Source organism: Papaver somniferum, chromosome 8, assembly GCF_003573695.1.
Source record: "Papaver somniferum cultivar HN1 chromosome 8, ASM357369v1, whole genome shotgun sequence".
Taxonomy (NCBI): domain Eukaryota; kingdom Viridiplantae; phylum Streptophyta; class Magnoliopsida; order Ranunculales; family Papaveraceae; genus Papaver; species Papaver somniferum.
This window is the reverse complement of record NC_039365.1, coordinates 129,050,248-129,071,056: the sequence shown is the minus strand read 5'-3', so window position 1 is coordinate 129,071,056 and position 20,809 is coordinate 129,050,248. Positions and strand designations below refer to the sequence as shown.

Sequence of the window (20,809 nt, the reverse complement as noted above, 5' to 3'; positions counted from 1 at the left end):
CGAAAAATTCGTAACAGGTGGAAGCCGTTACTAATTTTTTTATACGCGTGCCAGTCACATGCTTGGTCACACTTGGGTGGTAACATCTTCAGAATGTGCGTTTGCCATTCACATGTGTGGCATTATGTTTCCACCCACGATGAGTTATACCAGAGGATATTTCCTCCCATGCGTGTGCGATTCACATGCGTGCTTTTGAGGATATCTCAGCACTTAGCCAAATCGAGATTTCATTTTTATTTTTTTCTTTTCTCTCTTCTGCTCCTGTTCTTTCTTCTTCTCTCCTCTCGTCTCGTCTCCACACTCGTTAATCTTTTGATCTTTGAAGAACTGTGTAAGATTAACGAGTTTAGGTTTCGATTTTAGTTTCGATCTGCATAAGTCATCATCAATTTTTCGATTTTAGGGTTTTATCATCTGTTAAATCAGATTTTTGGGTTTCATCTGATACCATTTTTTGTTTCCATTTCATTTTAGGGTTCATCGGGTTGGAGCTTTCAAGAACTGATCTTGAATCTCAGCTTTAGGTATATGTTTCTTCTTTTTGTCTGTTAGATTTTCTCTTCCTTATCTTTTTTTCTTCTTCCCTGTAGAATCACATATGTTAATCAAGTTTAGAATTTGAAATTCATCATATGTTAATCGAGTTTAGGTTTCGATTTGAAAGTCTTTCGTCATATGTTTTAGGGTTTGGGTTATTTCGAATTTAGGGTTTCAGTTTGTTAATCAGACTTGAGGGTTTCAGTTTGTTAATCAGTTTTAAGGGTTTCAGTTTGTTAATCAGTTTGAGGGAGTTTCACTTGTAAATAAGGTTTGTTTAAGGTACTTATTGGTTTCGGTTTTGTTATACCAGGGTTGGAAATGATATTCCTAAAATTGAAGTGCGATTTGAGAATCTGTCGGTGGAAGGGGATGCGTTTGTTACAAATAGAGCACTTCCTACTTTGTTCAATGCTTTGTTGAATGCTATGGAGGTAATTTTTATTTCAATTTTTGTCCATTATCGATGCCTAATTATTGCACTTCCACTTATTAGTATTAGCCAAATATGAGCCTGCCTTCATTTATAGAAAAAGAAAATGAGTTTCTGTTTGTATATTTATATGCAACTCACTTAGGAAAGAACTCGACTTAATGTGGTAGGTCATTAAGGAGTGTGTGGAAGCAGAAGCATGGTTGAGAGAGAAGCAGCAACACGAAGACTCTCTGCCTAAATATGCTAACCTAGTGTTGTTGTCTGCTGACGTTAATAGGAATGTAGAGGCCCTTGGTAGGTATCAATTTACACTTGGTCAAGAATTAAAGTTAGCAGATGTTGTTGTATTAACTTATGCATGTGATAGACCAGCCACTCTTGATGGTTTAAGTACGTTTTGGTTACCAGAACTTCGTAAATTGGAGGTTTGTGTTTTCTTTTCTATTATTTTGATTTGATTGTTCTGGAATTACTGTGTTCAGTTGGATTTCATTTCTAGAATCATGACATACACCATTCTTATGGATAAATTTCTATGTTAATTGTGATAGGTTATTGATTACTGTACTCTTCCTCTGGAAAACCCAGTTGTTGAAGGACGACGTGCCATTATTCGTAATATGTGGACTGAACGTATACAAGGAAAAAAGCAGAATGTAGAGGTGGATAAGATTTTATTTTCCTCTCTGTTTTATGATTATCTTTTCTCTATTTCAAAGATTTATTGTTCTGAAGATTGAAATTGTTTGAAACTCTTGTAGTTTGGTAATCTGTGATTGGTACTACACTTGACGAGTCTCTTGATTCGCTGAGGTCCGCCATTTTATTGGATGGGTCTTTGTTTGAAACTCTTGCGAGCAAGTTTGGCTTCGTGATTGATTGCCTCATCCACTTTCTCCTGAGTGATGAATATATTTTGTTTGTTTCGTTGGAACAGGTTTTGCAGGCCAGTGATGACGAAACCCAAGCCAGCAGCGCCAAAGCCACCTACTCCAGCAGAATCACCATTACCTCCACCACAAAGCACAGCCGGAAACCAAACCGATGGTGCTGACGTCGATGCGAGCGCAGGGAGGGTGAATTCTCTGCAGGCGAGCCGATGGACACAGACAAATCTGGAACTGCTCCTAGTCTTGCATAAGTTTTACATATAGTCCTGGGTTTTTACAAACTGGACAAGGTCTTGATTCAATATCCACTACATTTGAAAAGGTTTGCAAACTCGTAATTATTTTAATTTTTGATGTGGGAAATCATCTACTGATTTCAAAATCTTATAATAAGTTTAATTTATGTATTGCCAGCCTGATGTGATTGTGAACTGTGTTGCGTTGTCTCTACCTCGTGTATGCGAAACAGATCCAACAGAAGCCATGGCTATAAATGTACTATCTTCTGTGGTGAAATGGTTATCAAACTTTGGTCCTACACAAGTAGACCAAGTACGCACATCTAATAACCTTGGTCCTTGTTTGATTAGTTTCAGGGGTTTTAGTCTTGAGTACAGTTATTGCAATAGTTGTACTTATTTGTTTTTTTAGTAGTATGATTATTTTTTGTATGTATGTTACCTTAGGGGGATGTACCTCAACGTTATGATGATGCTGGTCCGCGCCAAAGGGCTCAACTAGATTATGGGGAAGGTGGCAGTGCTTCTCATTACGGGAAGCTTACAATGACAAGTTTGTGAGTTCCATCTTACTGCTAGTAGCTGTAATTGGTTTCTTTTAAGCACCTATTTATAATACCCCGTTATGATTTAGGCTTGGGAGATCTCACCTGGGGTATGGTGCTAGTAGCAGAAGTTCTGTCTCTGGTCAGGACTCGCATGGGATTTATGGCAGTCGTCAGAGTCTAGGTTATAGTGGAGGTAGGGAGTTTAATTATTTATTTTTGGTGTTGTTTCGAGTTTGAGTCTTTTCTGGATGGTCTGAGTGTTTACCAATTGTGTGTATGATTCCTATTTACATGAATGATATGGTGCCAGGTTCTTATGGCAACAATGATGTCAGTGAAATGTACACCAGCTACGCTGGTGATTATATCTCTCATGGACCTGATGTATGCATTAAACCTTTTACCAGTTCTGTAGTTTAAAGCTTTTCTCTTGACATCTTATATTTACTTGTCTTTTGGTGGCAGGTCGGCAGTAGCTCTTACTCGTCATCACTATATTCTAGTCGCAACTTGGGTGGTAGCAGTTACCTTGGAGGTGGTGGTAGTAGTGGTTCGGGATCATATTATTAAGGTAAGTCGATCTATTCCGTATTATCAGTAGTTTGTTTTGTGGATTAGTACCTAAACCTTAGCCGATTTAGTAAGATTGGAAAAGAAACCTAAGAGCTCAAGATTTTTCCTTGTCTTATATATTTCGTGATGATTATGTCTGGTGGTATAAGACGGTGCTCCTTTGTAGCAATCCGACTGATCACGGAAGTATAGAAGAGCTATTTGGTCACGTGAATTTGTGTATGACAGCAGATTTTTACAAGAGGACACTGTAGGGCGTAGGCTGTTGAGTTATTTGAAGCTTGTGCGTATGAGACCAAAGTTATTTTCTAGCCTTCAATCCTCTTGTACAGTTTATGACAAAAGTAAATCTTGTTTTTGCCTTTATAATGGTTTAACATATCCTATATCTTATTCCAATTCATTGCTTGCTGATTCAGAGTACTTTGAGGATGTTTTCCATATTTATAGACAACATCATGGGTTTTATTTTGATTTTTAATTTTACTTCTGAGGTCCATAGGGCAGCGTATAAAGGTTTCTGGATGCGTACAGAGGACGACAAGACAAAGAGGGTATAATCTTCTTTATTATTTTTATCGTTTTTTGCAAATTGTAGTTGAGGAATCACTATGATTATAACATTCTGTATTTTAGGCAGTCCTGATTATAGCATGTCTGAGGTGTAGTGACCAGATTTCTAGAATTTTTGTTATCATTTTACCTTGATTGTCTGTAAAACTTTGTTGTCAAGCTGTTGATAGCATGTCTGCCCTGCCATCTTTTCTGTTGGATTAAGATGCATTGATCACTCAGCTCTCTTTATAGGATTCATTGTCCTCTACCATGCATAACCATGGGCTGTTAACATGTTGGTTTGGCTAAGAAAGTGTTTGTCAACTATTTTTCATTGAATTTTTCTAACAGATATAATTTGAAATCCTTGACACCAGTTGGACGTAACTTTGTTCTCTTTTTTTAATTGGCTTAGGTACCAACTCATTTCCTCTAGGTGCTGAGTCGTATTGTTGGAGCAGGTGAGGTGAAGTGTTGCAGATTTGCGATAGATACATTACGCAAGAGAAGGCGATTGTTATGTGAGTTCTGCATTTGTTAGTTTTATCTTATATGCTCTTAAGTTGTGAACAAATTTGTATGAGCTTTAGGCCGCACATAAATTAGGCATTCTCTTAAGTTTCTAAGAAGATGATGGATTCCCTCGAAACTTAGGAATTCTCTTAAGTTGTTGAAAGAATAGAACAAGTTATATTATTATAAAATGCGGACTTGTGAAGCTAATTGAATTTATAATTCCGGCTTATTTCAGGCAGAAAATTAACTGCCAGTCAATGCTGACCTATTTTGACCAGGTCAAGGTTGACTGGCAGTAATTTTTTTGCTGTTACAAAAAAATTCGTAACGGCTGCAAGCTGTTACGACAGCGTTGTTACAACAGAAATTCGTAACGGCCCGAAGCTTACCACGTGGCAATTTCGTAACGGCTCCGAGCTGTTACGAGGGCCGTTACAATAAAAATTCGTAACGGCCACAAAGTCGTTACAAAAAAAATGTAACACCCACTTTTGCAACAGGCAAGAGCCGTTACAACCCATTTAGTAACGGCTTAGTTCTGTTTCTAATCCCATAATTTGGTGTAGTGGATCACCTTTACTTGCATCTGTCATGTGGTACTCTTTTCCCTTCGTCAAGGTTTTAATGAGGCAACGTATACGCATCCAACTATGTTCTAAGTTTACCTAATATTGTACTCTTTTCACTTAGTTCAGGTTTTTCCCCTCTTGGTTTTTCCTGACGAAGTTTTTAATGAGGCAATTAACTTAGATTCGTCGATCTTTGAAGATCGTATTGCATGTGATGAACTACATGTAAAATATAAGACAACATGTGAAGTACTATATGTGAAGAGTTGTACCAAGGTTTTATCCCACTGGGTTTTTTTTTTCCTTGTCAAAGTTTTAGTAAGGAAATTGATTACAACACAAGTTATTAAGGAGAGGACGACATTTGAAGAACTACATTCGAAGCACTATATGTGAAGCACTATGTATAAAGTTTTGTTATTGAACCGCACAAGGGGGAGTGTTACAGGTCCTATAGCCCATGGATGTGCGGTCCATATAGTTACCTAGTGTTTCCCCTTTATATATATTGTATCCATGTAACCCTAAGAGACTGATGAATGAAAACTCTCTTGCCTCTTTGTCTTCCCTACATTTCCACTACAACAAAAACGACTTTTTATTTCTTTTCGGTGGTAAAACCGAAAAACTAAAAAAAAAGGAAAACGACAGTCACGAGACATGACTGTTAAAACGTCAATGAGAAAAACACTTTTTTCGTCATCGTATTTTCTTTAAAGTCTGCACAATATTTGGAGTTTAAAATTGTAACTAAACCTTCGAGATTTTAGACCACCAAAGATGTAACATTGATAAGGTCAAAAATCGAGACAATCTTCTTAATTCTTTCGGCTGGACTTTTAATGCAAAAGGATCAAAATGCTAGTTTTTGAAGAACTGAAGGTCCAGGCTTCTGGAAACGCTACTAGATTCTTAGCGAAATCCGCCAATAAGAAAATCCAAGACCTTAACATTATTCAACAATATTGATATGTTGGTGCCGCTCTAGGTCGGTATTTTGCAAGGGAATAGATTATTTAATCGACTTAGAAAAAGTGTTGCAATTAAGAAAATCATTTTTTTTGGAATCTGGACTCTGGTGGGTAGTGCAAAATTTGACAAACAATTACTTCGATGATGAATGCAGACAAACTTTTCTACAGTTGCTCATTCATATTATAACTCATATCCGTATTTTTGTATCCAGTGATTTTGGTACTAATATTTACAAACGGGTGGAGCTATCCAGCAGCTGATGCTAACAAAAATTAGCAAATAAAACCAACAAATCTGCAGTACACAATACTGCTACTTTCAATATTACGCAAGAAACTTGGGAAATTTGAAGCAATCTCGACATCTCCCATATGGAGGAAAGATCCATAATCCGTATTTTGTTTAAGTCATCCAAGCATAGAAATATAAATGTGTAGTCAGGATCTAACACAATAACCAAAAGTTATTATAAAGAGAGGAGTCGAAATGAAAACATGTCAGCTAGTGGGCAAAATTGGCACCACAGTACGAGAAATCAAGTTTAACTTTATTTTGGAGAACTTTCTACTATGATAAATTATAGTACTGATGCAATTACCCTATCCTCAACCTGTTGCAATAAGATGGTGATGCTCTAGTAACTAACATATGCCTTGCGAGCAATGTAGGATGTGTAAAACCTTCCACTTATTTCAGACCTTTAAATTGTCAGAATAGGTTTCTGCAGTTAAACCTCCTTGTTTGCAATACGAGCAATTTCTACTGAATCAAGCTTTCTGAAGAATTTGAGATTTGGCGCAGAGGACCTGATAATGTTGGGCCCACAGTTCAGCTACTGAAGCCACATAGGAAAGAAAAATATACCAAGTTGCACAACAGTCATACTTGTAAGCCCGTGAAATTTGATAACAATAGGAGTAATCCACCCATACAAAATGCCGAAATTCAATGTGCAAGGTACCTAACTAGAATCGAGGCTACCCATGGAAAATAACAATATATGAGACAACCAATTACTTGGTTATACTTAATGCATAAAGTTGAAATATAAATCATGTTAGTTGTTACTGAGTACTCTGCCTACTCGAGTCGTCTATCGTTCTAATAAAAATAAATGATGAACATAGACAAGTTGTTCTACTGTGTCCTATACAAATTAAACTCATTTTTGCGGTTTAGGTAAAACAGTTACGAAAGGGCGGAGATAGCTAACAGGAGCAGCTGATGCTTTGAAAAAAGAACTAACGTAATAAAGAAATCTGAAGTATCTAAATTGTTACTTTAAATCATGTACAAGAAACTTGGGCATTTTAACATAATCTCGATATCGAGCCATACTCATATTTTGTTCAAACCATCCGAACATAGCAAGAGAAATGTGTATTCGGGATCTACATATAGTGACTAAATAGCAGAGAAACTAGCAAAAATCTTGTAAACAGAATGTGATTATAAAGACAAGAGAAGAGTTGAAATCAAAATATGTCTGCTAGTCGCCAATATTAGTACCGAAGTCCGAGCAACCACGTTTAACTTTGATCAGGAGGTTTTTCCTAGTATGCACAACATAAGATTTATCGCACTAACACGATTACACTATCCTTAACCTGTTAAAACTTACAACAACGAAATAGCAGGCAAAAATACAGAAAAGATGGTAATTCAGACGCTTCAAATTGTCAGTTTAGTTATGCTCCAAACACTAATAGATTCCCGTACTATCAATGAAGGATATTTTAAAGCTTACTCTTATTCAAAACCTTTACTGCATATACATTCCTTTACAATTTATAAGAAAAATCAGTTTACTACAGTCTGTGTCGCATTCATTCACTAAAATTAGTTCGATTACACATTATATATAACAAATTAGTAACAATGCAAGACATCTCAACTCCCAGGTTAAGTAACATGCTAGATGAAGATGTGATAAATAGTATAAGAACAGAAAACAACTAAATCATACTCTGTAATACTAGCAGAGATTTTAAGTCATAACGGTGGAGAGTGGGTTTTTGGGGCCTAGTATTGAAACACGAAACTGCACCACTGATTGTAAAGGAAAATGGTTCCATATTGCCTACATGGAAATTTTTACCCCAGCTCATTGACTTGTAATCTACTTCCTGATTCATGTCATTGATACTATTTTACTTCGGCAAAACGTTCATAACGATCGGAAAACCGTTTTTTTGTTCTTTCGGTGATAAAACCGAAAAATAACAAAAAACGGCAATCACGACGCATGACTGTTAAAATGTACCTTTGAAATCAAAGAGAGGAGTTGAAATCAAAACATGTTAGCTAGTGGCCAAAATTGGAACCACAGTATAAACAATCAAGTTTTATTCCGGAGAACTTTCTACTATGATAAATTATAGTACTAATGCAATGATTACCCTATCCTTAACATGTTGCAATAACGAAACAGTCCTTAATAAGATGGTGATCACTTTAAATTGTCAGATTAGTAATGCTCTAGTAACTAACAGATGTTTTGCGATCAATGTAGGATGTTTAAAACCTTTCACTTATTCCAGACCTTCACTGCATGTATACTCATTCCTTTACTTTTTATATGCAAAATTAGTTTATTAGGCGTTCTGTGTCATTCTTTCACTAAAACTAGTTTGATTACACAATAAAGATAACAATGAGTAACAAATTAAGCAAGATAGCTCAACTGCAAGTTAAATAACAGTAACACGCTAGATAAAGATGCAACAAGTAATGTAAGAACAGAAAACAACTAAAACTTATCATGTAATTCCAAACATAAACAAAATGTGGTTAAATAGGACTGGAGAAAAGATGCCCAGCTTTACTAACCGGTCACAAAATGAAACCATTATATATGCCCGCTAATCGTTCCTTTTTGTCTCCAAACTTGACTCCATTGTTTTTGTACTTTCTTCTCCTAAAGCTATTTCTTTTTGTCTCCGAACTTGACTCCATTATTTTCGTATTTTCTTGTCCTAAAGCTTTCAATGAAACTAAATTTTTCATGTGAGCTGACGGTTTAGGAATAACATTTTTCTTGAAATTGAAAATCATATCCAGAGATGACGATTTTGCATCATAACGGTAGACAGTGGGATTTGTGTAACTACCTTTGAAACACAGAACTGCACCACCGTTTGTAATGGAAAATGGTTCCTTATCACCTATGTTAAAATCTATACTCCAGCTCATTGATTCGTAATTTACCTCCTCACTCATGTCATGAATACAATTTCCCTTTAATAACCATGTGTCATAAGACCAATCCCTTTGCACACCAGTATCATCAAAACAAATTATAAAATCGGCACACAACAGATGATCACCCAAAGACCTAACAAGTCTAAGTTGTTTCATGAATGATTCCAACAGGGACGTGTGGAACTGGGGGTACTGAAACTTCACGGAACTTTTCATCAGCCAAATGGAAGGCCGCAATCTTTCTCTTCTCCTTGAACATCTAATAAAGAGCTCCATTTGCGTACACCTAGTGTGGCATCAAGTGACTTAAACTCAACGTTGAGTTTTCAAACATTTCGCCATCCATTGCCACTGCCAAGAGTGTATACCTTTACTTCTACAGCTTCGTCTTCTAACTGATTTATACTGACAATTTTATACTCGTTGGTTGAAACAAGGTAACCAAAACCAAAACCCAGACAGTGTTTCAAGTATGGAAGATGAACATATTCTTTAGTTATGGGGTTACAAATAATAATTGAGGAATAATTGTAAAGACAGACTAAACCATTACATGAATCAAAAACTTGAAAGTATACCACTCATTGGGTAAGTTGATCCTTCTAGCGACACTAATGGGTGTCTCACTATTGTCATAATCAACATAGTATAATTGTCTCGATTTCCAATCTGTATGGTCAGACAAAATAAAACCCAAGTTACCTGAATCATCATCAGCAGATAAGAGACGATTAAAATGCTTTTGAGAAACGGATGGATGGCGAACAACATCTCTCCAAGGTTTGGATACCAATTTGGATTCCAAAACTGATTCTGTAGGTAAACGAGTCAAGATGTCTAGCATGATGTCTACTGGGAGCTCCATTGAAAACTTTTGTTAAACAGAAGGAAAGGAGATTTACTGAGAAAAAGTGGGAGAAATATAAATCTAGGGTTTGAAATAATGGGAAATGGTTTTTTTGGGGTGGGCAGTGGAGAAGGAGGAAAGTTGGAAAATGAAAGGGTTTCGGCATGTTTGTCGATGGGAAAAGCGATGTCCCCGTAGAATAAGGTGCGAAGTGGTATTGTGGCTTACTTAGCGAGTAAAGAAGTGGTATTATGGATTACTTGTCCAGTAATGAAGTGGTGGCCAAAAGATTTGTTCGAATGCGATTGCAAAGCTTATTCTTGCAGCAGTTATTCCCGCATCTCAGTGTAGCAGTTGTTCCTACATTTGTGGTAGCGGAACTGTACTTTCCCCAGGATTGTGAACCATATACAAAAAATATATTTAAGGATCTGCCTATGCCACACCATAATGCAGTCTCCAATTTAAGGATTCCATAAACCCAGCTTAGGTTTGCAAATAAAAGATCCTTGATGATATAAATGCTAATACTGTAGCTTCGAACAATCCTCTAATGTTAACAATCCTCTAAGGTTAATTGTTTATCTTTTTGCAATGAATGATTCGCGAGTATTACAACTAGCTAATTAATTATGTGTTTTGTGTTATTGCATGTAATTATCAGGTTTTAAATACAAAAAGGATTCAGTATTGGTGATGACAGATTCAGAGTATGAAAAATGTAGATCAACACATCCAATATTCTTCTCAAACAATAGCGACACTATTTACAAATTTGAACGTTCATGATTATTTTATTTCATTAGTGGTGTTAATTAAGTTCTTAATTTGGGTGATTCTATGTTGTTTTTTGTGTGCTTTTTGCGTTTAGATCACTAGGGAGTTATCATTTATTTTAGAAAAGAAAACATGAATGCGTATTCTTGGTCATCTGTGAATATGCATGTAGTATTAAGATATATCTCAGTGAAGAAATCTAGCAAAGGAAGAAGGTTGATTTCCCTTTGCTCTGCACGGTGTAGTATTTACTCTCAAGTCCGAAACCAAATGCCAGCACCCGCATCCATGCCTCCCATATATGAAACTAATGGAAGGGGCGTACTGGTATACAAAAAGCAATACTTATTTTTGCTAAATAGTCTGGTGCAAAAGGGTCGTATACTTCCTTTGAAATATGGAGAAGGATCCGATAACATGAGTGTTGTTAAATACTAGATGATTGCCCGTGCTACGTACGAGTCTTATGGTTTTAAAATACTGGACCCATGTTTTAATATTAACTTATTTCGTTAAAAATAAATAATGTTACTAATATTTTAACTAATTGGATTTTCTGAAAACCTAATGGAAGACTCCATGATAATATTAAAATAAATCACCTTCATTCAATGTTCATTATAACTCAATATGGGCTCATTCTTTTCGACACTTGGTCTCCTCTGGCTGGCCCTTCTCTGTTGGTATTCAATTGTCCTCGATTCACTTTTTTTTTCCAGCATCCTTTAAGGTCATCCCAAACTCATAAGCATTCTACTTTCATTTGGTTTCCGGTTTCCTGCAAATAAGCATTCTAGATTCCAGTTTTTCAAACACGTTTCAGATAATCATGTAAGTGCATCGACCTCCCGAAAAGTATACCACTGAGAAACTGGATACAAAATTGAATGACAATTGTGAAATGATAGGCATTTTTTTCCTATCACCGTACTTAGCCTGTCTTCCATGCCATTTTGCGAATGAGTAAAGTTAAACCAAGCATTTTACCACGTTAGGCTAATCATTCACTTGATTGGATGTGTATTGGGAGTTCTAGACATAACGTATTTTATATGTTTGCAGTAGCGGTGTGCCAGTTCTAAGACTCGTAGCGATGGCTCATTGATTTCAGGAAGTGCAAAATTAGAAGTGAAGCGGCCTACTATATATATCTTCTGATCTTTTATAAGTATGCTAGTTAATATCTTCTTCTGAGATCATCCAGATACTATTACAGCCATCACTACTTCGCTAACATATACTACTTGGTAGTTAATACAATTCGCAATTCACGTATTGAAGAAAACTCACTGTTCAAAGAAAATATATTCTTAGAAAAATAAGTAAACAACTCTTAATAGTTGAGCAAACACGGACATAGCACTTTGATTTTGCATAAAGAAAAATTAAGATTAGGTTACAAATCAAATCACAGAATGTACAAACCCCTGATTTGTTTCAATTTTTCACTTTAGAACAGATTTAAATCACACTACACCACTCTCAAATCCATATTGTTAACATAGCTAGAGATTTATTCTGTCTATCTTGCATTAAACATGCAAATCAGGTATTTGCCCTTATAATTCATGTCCAATGAATCAACCATCAAAAGAAAATAATGAATTCGTATGCATAAAAAGACATAATTGATTTACACCTGCAATATAGCATCAAAAATTAGCCAAGAAAAAAAATGATTCAGTACCTGCGATGTGAACAACCTATCTTCAAATTCGACTCTTTGGTCAAGAAATCTGCTCCAGTAGTAGCTTGATACTGATTACTAAATTTGCAATTCACATAGCTAAACACAATCCCGTTAAAGAAACAACAGTGAAAGATTCATCTCCAATCATAATTCAAAAATAATTTCTAACTTTAAAACTTATAAGAATGAATTGAATAATTACAATTTAATAAGGGAAAAAAAAGGATATTGATTCATCAAAGATGTCTTCCCGACCCTATCAATAAAACAACATGTAAATTAGAATCAAAATAAATACTGAAAAATGAAGAATCATTAGGGATATAAAAGACTGATCAAATGGGGGTGATATAGAGAGCTAAACTGCTATCACCAAGGATTATGACTTTCAAAAAACACAAAGTAGTCAACGAATAGAAATCATCATGGTTTTGGAGGAAATTACTTGAAGTTGGTCGACAGGGAAAGGGTCGTGTTGAATCTAGGTCTTGTTCTTAAATCATGTTCTTCATTAGAAGCTTCATGCCTCCATCACTCCAAAATAAAAACCTAAGAGGTATAATTAAAAAATGGATCAGACCCTTAAGTTCCTGGCATATATACAACACCCAAATTAAGAATGAAAAGGAATCCAACAACCTGTAGTTTGTTTGATTCATCAATGCATGTGCACTAACCCGTATTTTTCTCAAATTTTCCAAAGATGTATTAGGGTCGCCCCTAGAAGCCATAGTTAACAGTAACAATACTCTATTAGCCATCAAATTATACCTGAAAAACGATAACAAAAAAACATACTCTGTTAGTCATTAAATTGTACGATATTGAACAAAGAGATCCCTAAATCTTTAAATGTAAAACAACACAAATTAATGACACTTGAAAAAGTTAACCATGTGCATCATAGCATGGTGTATACCTTGATTGAGTAACATTGGGATTTTTCCCGTTTACGTGAACAAACTCACAGGAAAAAATAGTGCAAACTTCTGTTTTATTTACGTGAACAAACTCACGGGAAAAAATAGTGCAAACTTCTATTTTCTTAATGTAAATTTCTTATGGGGATCTCTAGAAATCTACAATTTCAAGATTTGTAGGTAAAAAACACCAGTCCTAATCAGTATACATGAATTGATACTTGTACGACAAAAATAGTGAATCCAGCCTACATGATTCAGTAGGAAGAAGATACGACAGTTATACTCCTTCTAAATGAATCAAATTTCTTCAGCTATGATTTCGGCGTATAATGCATGTACCACCTTTAAAATGTTACGTACAAAATTAATAAAATAACCCTTATCGCCAATGTAACCCGGTGTCAGAACTCAGAGAAGCGATCTGAGAAACCAAATTTGAAAACTCTAGTTCGTCTAAATGATTTCCAATTTTCCTGAAAGTACTCCTCGATATTCCTGCGACATGAATGCTGTATTTAACAAACAATTATTGACATCAAAAGAGCAACAGTGATTGACTACTCAAAACCATTTTAATACTTAATCCTTAAATTTTTCCTCATTGACACAACTTTCTGGGATTTCAGTAATTCATGATGGGACTTCAAGGAACACATAGCTAGATAAGCATCAATTGTGGGAGACAAACAACAAAAATTGTTCAAGAATTTTTAAGAAATCCCCACCCAAAATTAATAGTAATTTACCTATATGCACCTACTGGAGTATCAACCCCTCTTCCATTTGAATCCTTATGAAGTATCTCTCTCTTTTTCCCTGTCTCAAAATCAACATCAGAAAAACCCTTAAAAAATCCTAAACAACCTTCAGATTGTTTGAGAAAAACCCTAAAAACCTAACACCAACCCATGAAAGTAATACTATCAGAAATTAAATAAAGGATGAAACTTACCTCCATCTTTCCTTTCTTAGCCTGTAATTTCGTTGCCTTCTTTTCTCTTTCTTCTCTCTCTCCTGTTTACAGAAAACAAATCAAACTTATTAGAAATAGAGGGAAAAAAATAATAATCAACGTATTGGTTTTGGCTTCGGGATAAATTGTTCTTCTTCAACATCTTCAGAATTTCTTTTCTGCTCTGTATTTCAGAAGCACAAAAAATTTATGTTCGAAAAGACTAAACCATAGATTTTGTTCAAAATGAATGGATTTGATTTAAGGTTTAGGGTAATGGATTTGATTTTAGGTTTAGTTTGCAGCAGATATCAATGATTTTAGGTTTAGGGTTTATCTGAGTTTGCGATAACACAACCCATGAGGACAAAACATTCGAAAATGCCCAGCACTTCCATCATCACAGTCATACAATAAGAAATAAGAAATAAGAAATAATAGAAGCAATTTTACTTTTTCTTCCCTGTAGCATCAATATCCCAAAAAGAGTTTTGAATTGTAGACCAAATGAAAAAAAAAAACAACTTTTGGAGGTATTGAAGAATTCTAGACCATCGAATGAAATGGAAAAAATTCCTATCACCATATATAATTCAGTACATAATGATTAAATAAATTTCACCTGACGTATTTAACTCCGGCACATCCGCATCTCCCCATCTCACCTGACGGGCTAACCAAAAACAGCTGGCAAACTTGTACTAGGAACTCCACCGGAAGAAAGCTCCCCATCTCGTTAACAGCATAACAACACAAACCCGACACCTATTATCAAAAGCTCTCCATTTCGTTTCAGCCACCGGTAGATGACTACTATTGCTTACCAAAACTTAAATCATTTGATCAAAAAGTGCGCCAAAAGATCGACAGAGGATCTGGACGGCATGATTTGAATGTTTCATGTCATATTTTCTTTATAAAAACCGAAACCATAAAAAAAAATCAAATGAAAATATAAAGCTATTTTCGGAGTAGAAGAGAAGCACCTGTACAACATCAAGAGATGCAAAACTCTCATAATCATCAATATATCCTACATACGTCTAAGAAATAATGATGAGGAATTCAAAGTGAGACAAAAGATTACCCCAGCTGTGTATTCAAAATAGAGGAGTAGCGCCTTTCAACCACACTTTTCCTGCAAAACGAAAGACAACAATCCAAGAAAGCATCCATTAAATCAAAATCCTAAAAAAATATCAAATACAAAATCAAGCCGCGGAGTAGAGAAGCAGCGTCGGAAGAATGATGCTCGACCTGGTCTCTTATATAGAGGGAGATAAAAATATTTTCGGAATTAATGTTATATTTATCAATAAAACTAAAAAGGTTATTTTGTCTTTTTTTTGGTATAGTATATTTTGATGTTTTTGGTAATATTTTTAGGATACTTCAGAATTCTAATTAAAGTTTGTATTGTATTATATGTTTTTAATTTTAGAATATTTTGGAGATGATAATATTCGATGTTTATTTATATATATATATTCTCTAAATAGCGATGCAATAATTTTCATAGAGTATATTGAGCATATCTTCTTGCACGTCATTTTTTTTTCATGGAGCAAAATAAAAGTGACAAAAATAATTTGAAACCTGTTCATTGTTTTCAATTGAACTCTTAATCTAAAATTTTTATTGATAACCGGAGAATAAAAGATATGTGAAAATAGAAAGTTAGATATCCTATTATTGCCGCAGTAGAGGCTACATCTATTCTTGTAAACAAAATATTTAAACCATTTTCTATTCTAAATCTATTTTATTTTATTTTTATCTATGGAAAAAAAATAAAAAATAAAAAAAATAGTGAAATCATGATGATTATTTTGTTTTGTTTTTTTTCATTCTCATTTTGTATTAGCTTCTTCTTGATCATAATCCCTGCTCTCAATTATTTCTCCAAAATACTAACAAAAACCTTAACTGTCATGCACGATCGGGATAATCAGTTTTTTTCTCCTGGTTTCTCTATTTGGTGTTTTAATTGATAGATTTGGGTTGTAATTAGGAAAATTCTAATTTTTAAGACTGTAAATGGACATTGACATTGTCGTTATTTATTTATTATGTGATCGTTATTCGATTTATTGTGGGATAGATGCATAATTAATTTAATTTGTTGATTATCATGATGAAATCTTGGATTTTGTGATTGTTTTTTTTTGATTATCATGATAAAATTGTGGATTTTGTAATTAATTATTCATTGATATATTTTTGGCATGTTATGTGATTTTTAAGATTTAGCTATTTTAGGTTAAAAGAATTCTTTTATATTATTGTCCGGAAATATATTCTTGGTATGTTATGAGATTTTCAAGATTTTGTTATCCGAGTCAAGAAGATTTTTCAGGATTTAGTTATCTCATTTTTAGAAAAATAATATTTTATTAGTTTAAATTCAATATTTTTATTACTAAAAAAAAGTAAATGGTGGGGCCATAATCAACCAGAAGCTAGAATCAACCAGAAGTTAGAATCAACGTGGAGCTCCGGTGAATGAGAACGCTTCAAAAAACTCTGTTATTATATAGAGAATTAGGTTAAAAGAATTCTTTTATATTATTGTCCGGAAATATATTCTTGGCATGTTATGAGATTTTCAAGATTTTTTATCCGAGGCAAGAAGATTTTTCAGGATTTAGTTATCTTATTTTTAGAAAAATAATATTTTATTAGTTTAAATTCAATATTTTATTAATAAAAAAAAGTAAATGGTGGGGTTAGAATCAACCAGAAGCTAGAATCAACGTGGAGCTCCGGTGAATGAGTACGCTTCAAAAAATACTGTTATCATATAGAGAATTTCACAATTTTGACATACCATTTAATATATAACATCCAAATGATAATGAATTTCAAGCTAATGTTTTAGCGTATGTTCCGCATACAAAATATATTTTGCATTCATGAGCCATAATCTATCATTTTAAAAATCATGTCAATGATTGGAATTAAAGTTTATATCTTGGTATGCAATAATTTTTGGTAGGAATATAAAGCTTAATAAGAGAAACATCTTAATAAAATGTTAGCTTATAAAAGGCTGGCGCTGAAGCGTATAAAGCTGAAAAGGCCAACATAAGACATGTGGATGACAATACATGACATCTACTAACTATAAAGTGTTCATTAGATAAGAGTTTTAAGAACCACCTACTCCAAAGCTCTTCATGGAATTGGCGAGAAATTTGGACGCGAAGTTGAAGGCCCCCGATTGTCACGTGAAAATAGCTGGGCTCGACCGATAGAGGGGTTAGTGGATAAGTTTCCCAAATTGTGCATGTAGTAAATAACCATGTAATCAGGGCCGTCAACGGAACTTATCGTAACAGATAGTGGTTCAGCTGCTTCCATTACGATAATAGTTATCGGATATCCGATGAATTTCCGCTGGAAATCTAAAAATCAATTCCAATTTTGTTACGTTAAAGTTATCGAATATCGGATTTCGGATAATTTTCCGATAATTTTCATTATCAAACCCATCTTCTACAGGATGCAGCTGCACCGCCATCTTCACTTCAATCTCAATTCATCAACACCGCTATTTCACGAAATTGCAGCTGCAATCAGCACCAACATCACCGTATCAGACCCATTTGAATCATCCTTGCCATTAATCAACCACAACAACATAACCACCTTCTCTGTAAATTGATCCAGATTTGATTCCAACACAAACCCATCCATCCAATTTTTTTCTTTGTCTTTTCTTGGCTCAACTTCTTGTTGTAAAATAAAATTGGATACAAACCCATCGATAATTTCTTCTCAACCTCGTCACATATTCATCAATATCTGAAACTCATATAAAAATCGATAAAAACAGCTTCTTCTTCTTCCCTCATTCGAAATCAACATCATCAATTCAAAATCTGTGTTCTTGAATCAAAAATCAAACTAAACTCTCCACCAAATCCTAATTTCACAAATCAATTTTGAAACCAAAACTAAATTTCAAAATCAAAATTGTAACCATAATAAAATTTTAAAAGAAACAATAGAGAAGATATGAGGAGATGATGGTGGTAATTGATAGTCTGAAACGAAATAATGTGCAAAAGAAAAAGATTTAGAAGATAGATGATGAGAAGAAGATATGAAAGAAAACTGGAGAGATAAGTTTTTTTCTTTATTTCTTTGGATGTGAATGAAGATATGAGCTGATGAGGACAAGAAGATATGAACGAAAACTGGAGAGATAAGTTTTTTTCTTAGTTTCTCTGGATGTGAATGAAGATATAAATTGGTTAAAGGTATAACGGATAAATGGGCTTATATGTTTTCGATATCAGATATTATCGTAATCGAAACTGCCTCATCTGGTTCCGTTATGATAAGCCAAAAAGTTCTGATAACTTTTGGATTCCGACATCCGATAGCTGTTATGTCGGAAAAATATCGGAAATGGCTATCAGATTTTGGTATCCCATTGACAACCCTACATGTAACAAATCGAAACTTAACATAATACCCTTTTCAACTAAATTTCTTCTCTTATTACTTTTATTTTCCAATTACTTTATGTTATTTCTATGGCTTTATTTTATTTTATTGGATATCGTCATCAAATAATTTAGCGAAACTAGATGAATAAAACGGACGTGTGAGTTGAATTTGGGAGCTGAAATAATGGACGTGTGAGTCGAATTGGGGAGCTGAAAGAGTGAGATCAATCAATCAATCAACATATCAGTAAAAGGTAATTCGTAAAAATTTAGTTATCTTCATCGGCATCCACTGTTGTATATAAATTATAACTTGAAAGTTGATAATCAATTTTAACTTATAATTTCCATAAGAACTTTACAATCGATTTGATAATTATTATATTTTGAGCTTTTCGAAAAATTTCGATATGATTTCCATCTAAATTGATTTTAAACTTAGTTATATGACTCAAATGATGTTTGAATCGATTTCAAAACTTGTTTGGTTTAAAATCTCACGGTCGATATGAAGATTTGGATAGTTGAAGTGATTTCAGAAATTTGAGCCCTCTTTAATTAATTTTTAGTGTTTTAATCTAAAATCGCGGTATTGGAGATGATTTTTTTCATTTGATTATTGGAGAATCACGTATATCTCTTTGTAATCAATCCATGGTGGACATCAGGGAAATTTCTCTAACGTTTTTATAATTTTAGAATCCCAAATCCTATTTATAATGTTTTATTTAATTCGGATCCCGATGGTTATCGAAAGGTTATCTTGATTATTGTATTCATATATTGGTGATTTAGTGTTGATTAATTTTATGCTATATTGTGTTTTCATGCATGAACTAGATGGTGGTATTGAGATTTATTAGTTGATGTTGATCATCTGCGGATCTAATATGTTAAATGTTATTCCGTTTATTTGCGAGTGTGATGAATGATTAAATATGATATCGATTTTCTATCTTATCCTTTATTACATCGTAAATTGTTATTTCAGCATGTATGATGTTTAGATTTTTGATATAAGTTGGCATAATCGACTTGTTATTTCAATCAGATATATATGTTTGCATGTTAATTTGTGTTGGTAGAAATACAACATGAAACCTTGAAGTTCTGTGAATTGGCTTTCACGCATATTAGTTTGAGCCTTGATTGAGTAGATCTAGTGAATTTGATTATTGGATTTGTTCATCTTATATTTCACTTGCTATTAAGTTAATTAATATGTTCCTTATATTTATACTTTTTTAAGTATCTTGTAATATTAAAATAAATACTTAAAATTTTTAAATTTTCTTGAAGAAATATTTGTATATGTCACTGTGCCTAGATGAAAAACAATATACTGTAGAAGTACTTTCTATTAAGGTTTGAGAAACTAAATCGTACAAGATGGGCTTAAACCAAGAAATGACCATTCACGTCTTGCTTTTGTCACAAAGGTGACGACAATGGGTTGCACTTAGGGGAGGGAAGCGTAAAAGGTTGAGAAATTACTGTTTGATGAATTTTCAATCGAACACACTGATTTCTGGTAAGTTGTGGAAGTTGTCTAGATGCGGAAAAGTGATGATCATGGAGGTTGTGATGAAGTCGTGTCCGGTAATTCCATGAAGACTATATGACCATTAATCCATCACCCTCTCAACTTCTCTTAACCGTTCCACTATTTATTACCTTCTTGTTATGGGTGTGTTTCCACATTGCACGTTGTTTTAAAATGCAAGATTAATATCCAAATGAGAATCTCTCATGTGACATATTTAATGTTTCATAGAAAGTAGTGAAGTCATGGACTACTACTATTTAGGTTAAGTCATGGTGATGGCTTGTTAAAACCAAATGCTCAACTATGTATTTAATTAGTAGAACTGCCTTTGTTAAGCCCAGTAAATAGTAAGTCTAATAATGACTTACATTTTAACAAGAATTTTAGTAAGTTATAGAAGTAGATTGTATTTGAAAAGGAGAGGATACCATGTACATCATCAACCTCTTTGTTCGGCAACCTGTTTGGAAAAAACCTAATATAATCAAAAGTATATGCCAATAATAAATACCCTTATGTTAGAGCACTGCTCGGTCGGACTCACGAGTTTTGCTATCTCAAGCATGTTGTTAATGTTG

General features: G+C 34.1%; 1 long non-coding RNA gene across 3 annotated transcripts; it reads right to left on the bottom strand.

Annotated features, from left to right (window-relative positions):
- Nucleotides 1-12,006: 12,006 nt before the first annotated feature.
- Nucleotides 12,007-15,454, bottom strand: LOC113306906. Of its 3 annotated transcripts, XR_003338890.1 has the most exons (6): nt 14,854-15,454; nt 14,232-14,293; nt 14,026-14,095; nt 13,640-13,774; nt 12,996-13,127; nt 12,007-12,905 (listed from the first exon to the last, which is right to left on the bottom strand). It is a non-coding gene; the product is annotated as an uncharacterized LOC113306906 (long non-coding RNA). The 3 variants fall into 3 exon arrangements; XR_003338888.1 differs by having other exon boundaries at nt 12,996-13,774; XR_003338889.1 differs by having other exon boundaries at nt 13,034-13,774.
- Between the last annotated feature and the right edge of the window lie 5,355 nt (nt 15,455-20,809).